The sequence below is a fragment of the Delphinus delphis genome, chromosome X (genome assembly GCF_949987515.2).
Source record: "Delphinus delphis chromosome X, mDelDel1.2, whole genome shotgun sequence".
Lineage (NCBI taxonomy): Eukaryota > Metazoa > Chordata > Mammalia > Artiodactyla > Delphinidae > Delphinus > Delphinus delphis.
The window spans coordinates 72,884,237-72,889,958 of record NC_082704.1 but is presented as its reverse complement, the minus strand read 5'-3'; positions in this window follow the sequence as shown (position 1 = coordinate 72,889,958).

Below are 5,722 nucleotides of genomic sequence, written 5' to 3'. Positions count from 1 at the left end.
AAATTGAAAATGATTAAAAGAAATGGAAATATATCTGTGCTCTTTGATTGGAAGAATTAAAATCATTAAAATACTACCCAAAGCAATCTATAAATTTAATACAATAACTATCAAAATACCCATGACATTTTTTATGGAAATAGAACAAATTAATCTAAAATTTATGTGGCCCAGAATTGCCAGAGCATCTTGAGAAAAAAAAAACAAAGCTGGATGTATCACATGCCCAGACTTCAAAGCTATACTACAGACTACATTACAAAGCTACAGTAATCCAAACAGTATGGTAGTGAGGACCTTCAAGATGGTGGAGGAGTAAGACGTGGAGATCAACTTCCTCCTCACAAATACATCAAAAATACATCTACATGTGGAACAACTCTTATAGAACACCTACCAAATGCTGGCAGAAGACCTCAGACTTCCCAAAAGGCAAGAAAATCCCCATGCAACAGGGTAGGACAAAGGAAAAGAGAAAAAAAAACAGAGACAGAAGAATAGGGATGGGACCTACACCTCTGGGATGGAGCTGTGAAGGAGGAAAAGTTTCCACACACTAGAAAGCCCCTTCACTGGCAGAGACAGGCCTGGGTGGGGGGGAAGCTTCAGAGCCATGGAGGAGAGCACAGCAACAGGGGTGCAGAGGGCAAAGTGGAGAGATTCCCACACAGAGGTTTGGTGCCGACCAGCACTCACCAGGCTGAGAGGCTTGTCTGCTCACCCACTGGGGTGGCTGGGGGCTGGGAACTGAGGCTCAGGCTTCAGCAGTCAGACACCAGGGAGAGGACTGGGGTTGGCTGCTTGAAGACAGCCTGAAGGGGACAAGTGCAGTACAACTGGCTGGGATGGAATCACGGAAAAAGTCTGGACCTGCCAAAGAGGAAAGAGACCATTGTTTCAAGGTGCGCAAGGAGAGGGAATTCCTTCCCCATGTGCCCACAGGAGGCAGAGCACTGCCTAAGTGAGCTCCAGAGATGGGTGTAAACCATGACTATCAGCTTGGACCACAGAGACGGGCATGAAACACTAATGCTGCTGCCACTGGCACCACAAATCCTGTGTGGAAGCCCAGCTCACTACCCACATCCCCCACAAGATCCTGTGCAGCATGCCACTACCAGGGTCCCTAGATCCAGGGACAGCTTCCCCAGGAGAACATACAGGATGCCTCAGGTGCTGCAATGCCACCCTGTCCTATGCCATCACAGGCTCACCCTGCCTTCCAGTTATGACTACTGTACACATCCTGCTCCCCAGCCTGAGAGAGCAAGACAGCCATAATTAGCCACTGCTTTAACCCCCTCCTGTGTGGGTGTGGAAAAGACACCAGAGGGCATCATACACACAGAGGCATGGCCGAAATGAAAGCTGAAATCCAGGAGCTGTTCAAAAAATGAAGAGAAAGGGGAATTTCTCCAGGCAGCCTCAGGAGCAGTGGATTAAATTCCCACAATCAACATGATAAAAATTTCATCTGTGGAATACAAAAATATTAGACAATGAATGTTCCCAAAATTGAGGAAGTGGATTTTGGGAGCAATTGTGTACTTGGGGATTGCCTTCTGTGACTGATTTGTTTCTGATTTTAATGGTTATCTTACTTTAGTTTCTAGTGCTAGTTATCATTGGTGGTTTTGTTCATTGGTTTGGTTGTTCTCTTCTATTTTTTATTTTTAAATTAAAAAAATTTTATTTTATAAACTTTTTAATTTTATTATTTTTAATTTACTTTACCTTATTTTATTATTAGTTTTTTCTTTTTTCCTTTTCTTTCTTCCTTTTCTTCTGAGAAATGTGGCTGACATTGTCTTGGTGCTCTGGCCGGCTGTCAGGCCTGAACCTCCAAGGTGGGAGAGCAAAGTTCAGGACATTGGACTACCAAAAACCTCCTAGCCCTATGTAATATCAATTGGCGAGAGCACTCCCAGATATTTCTGTCTCAACACTAAGACCCAGCTCCACCCAACAGCCAGCAGGTTTCAGGGCTGGACATCCTAGGCAAAACACGTAGCAAGACAGGAACACAATCCCATGCATTAGCAGAGAGGCAGCCTAAAATCATACTAAGTTCACAGGCACCCCAAAACACACCACTGGACATGGACCAGACCACAAGAAAGACAAGATACAGTCCCACCCACCAGAACACAAACACCAGTCCCCTCCAACAGAAAGCCTACACAATCCACTGAACCAACAACACTCACTGTGGGCAGACACAAAAAACAACAGGAAATATAAACCTGCAGCCTGAGAAATGGAGACCACAAACACAGTAAATTAAACAAAATGAGAGGACAGAGAAATATGCCCTAGATGAAGGAGCAAGGTAAAACCCAACAAGCCAAACAAATGAAGAGGAAATAGGCAGCCTACCTGAAAAATAATTCAGAATAATGGTACTAAAGTTGATTAAACATCTTGGAATTGGAATGAAAAACATACAAGAAATTTTAACAAGGACCTAGAAGAACTAAAGAGGAAACAAACAGTGATGAACTACAAATTAATGAAATTAAAAATTCTCTAGAAGGAATCAGTAGGAGAATAACTGAGGCAGAAGAATGGATAAGTGACTTGGAAGACAAAATAGTGGAAATAACTGTCACAGAGCAGAATAAAGAAAAAAGAATGAAAAGAACTGAGGATTGTCACAGAGACTTCAGGGACAATATTAAACACACCAATATTCAATAATAGGGGACCCAGAAGAAGAGAAAAAGAAAGGAGCTGAGAAAATATTGGAAGAGATTATAGTTGAAAACTTCCTTAATATGGGAAAGGAAATAGTCAATCAAGTGTAGGAAGTGCAAAAAATCCATAGAGGATAAATCCAAGGAGAAACATGCCTAGACACATATTAATCAAATGATCAAAAATTAAATACAAAGAAAGAATATTAAAAGCAGCAAGGGAAAAACAACACACAAGGGAATCCCCATAAGGTTAACAGCTTATCTTTCAGCAGAAACTCTGCAAGCCAGAAGAGACTGGCAAGAAATATTTAAAGTGATGAAGGAGAAAAACCTACAACCAAGATTACTCTACCCAGCAAGGATCTCATACAGATTTGATGGAGAAATTAAAACCTTTACAGACAAACAAAAGCGGAGAGAGTTCAGCACCACCAAACCAGCTTTACAACAAATGATAAAGGTACTTCTCTAGGCGAGAAACAGTAGAGAAGGAAAACAACTACAATAACAAACCCAAAACAATTAAGAAAATGGGAATAGGAACATACATATCGATAATTACCTTAAATGTAAATGAATTAAATGCACCCACGAAAAGACACAGAGTGGCTGAATGAATACTAAAACAAGACCCGTATATATACTGTGCAGAACAGACCCACTTCAGACCTAGGGAAACATACAGACTGAAAGTGAGCAGATGGAAAATGATATTCCATGCAAAAGGAAATCAGAAGAAAGCTGGAGTAGCAATTCTCATATCAGACACAATAGACTTTAAAATAAAGACTATTAGAAGAGACAAAGAAGGACACTATATAATGATCAAGGGATCATTCCAAGAAGAAGATATAACAATTGTAAATATTTATGCACCCAACATAGGAGCACCACAAAACATAAGGCAAATACTAACAGCCATAAAAGGGGAAATTGACAGTAACACATTCATAGTAGGGGAATTTAACACTCCACTTTCACCAATGGACAGATCATCCAAAACGAAAATAAATAAAGAAACACAAGCTTTAAATGATATATTAAACAGGATGGACTTAATTTATATTTATAGGACATTCCATCCAAAAACAACAGAATACATATTTGTCTCAAGTGCACATGGAACATTCGCCAGGATAGATCATAACTTGGGTCACAAATCAAGCCACGGTAAATTTAAGAAAATTGAAATTGTATCAAGTATCTTTTCAAACCACAACACTATGAGACTATCAATTACAGGAAAAGATCTGCAAAAAATACAAGCACATGGAGTCTAAACAATACATTACTCAACAACGAAATGATCACTGAAGAAATCAAAGAGGAAATAAAAAAATACCTAGAAATAAATGACAATGGAGACACGACGAGCCAAAACCTAGGGGATGCAGCAAAAGCAGTTCGAAGACGGAAGTTTATAGCAATACAATACTACCTTAAGAAACAGGAAACACCTGGAATAAACAACCTAAACTTGCACTTAAAGAAATTAGAGAAAGAAGAACAAGAATAACCCAAAGTTAGCAGAAGGAAAGAAATAAAGATCAGATCAGAAATAAATGAAAAGAAATGAAGGAAACGATAGCAAAGATCAATAAAACTAAAAGTTAGTTCTTTGAGAAGATAAACAAAATTGATAAACCATTAGCCAGACTAATCAACAAAATAAGGGAGAAGACTCAAATCAATAGAATTAGAAATGAAAAAGGAGAAGTAACAATTCACACTGTAGAAATAAAAAGATCATGAGAGATTACTACAAGCAACTCTATGCCAATAAAATGGACAACGTGGAAGAAATAGACAAATTCTTAGGAATGCACAACCTGCCAAGACTGAATCAGGAAGAAATAGAAAATATGAACAGACCAACCACAAACACTGAGATTGAAACTGATTAAAAATCTTCCAACAAACAAAAGCCCAGGACCAGATGGCTTCACAGGCAAATTCTATCAAAAATTTAGAGAAGAGCTAACATCTATCCTTCTCAAACGCTTCCAAAATACAGGACAGGGAGGAACACTCCCAAACTCATTCTACGAGGCCACCATCACCCTGACACCAAAACCAGACAAGGATGTCACAAAGAAAAAAAACTACAGGCCAATATCACTGATGAGCATAGATACAAAAATCCTCAACATAATACTAGCAAAAAGAATCCAACAGCATATTAAAAGGATCATACACCATGATCAAGTGCGGTTTATTCCAGGAATGCAAGGATTTTTCAATATATGCAAATCAATCAACGTGATACACCAAATTAACAAATTGAAGGAGAAAAACCATCTCAACAGATGCAGAGGAATCTTTCGACAAAGTTCAACACCCATTTATGATAAAAACCCTGCAGAAAGAAGGCATAGAGGGAAGTTTCCTCAATATAGTAAAGGCCATACATGACAAGCCCACAGCCAACGTCGTCTTCAATGGTGAAAAACTGAAAGCATTTCCATTAAGATCAGGAACAAGACAAGGTTTCCCACTCTCACCACTCTTATTCAACATAGATTTGGAAGTTTTAGCCACAGCAATCAGAGAAGAAAAGGAAATAAAAGGAATCCATATCAGAAAAGAAGTAAAGCTGTCACTGTTTGCAGATGACATGATACTATACACAGAGAATCCTAAAGATGCTACCAGAAAACTACTAGAGCTAATCAATGAATTTGGTAATGTAGCAGGATACAAAATTAATGCACAGAAATCTCTCACATTCCTATACAATAATGATGAGAAATCTGAAAGTGAAATCAAGAAAACACTACCATTTACCATTGCAACATAAAGAATAAAATATCTGGGAATAAACCTACCTAAGGAGACAAAAGACCAGTATGCAGAAAATTATAAGACACTGATGAAAGAAATTAAAGATGATACAAATAGATGGGGAGATATACCATGTTCTTGGATTGGCAGAATCAACATTGTGAAAACTAGTCTACTACCCAAAGCAATCTACAGATTCAATGCAATCCCTATCAAACTACCACTGGTATTTCCCACAGAACTAG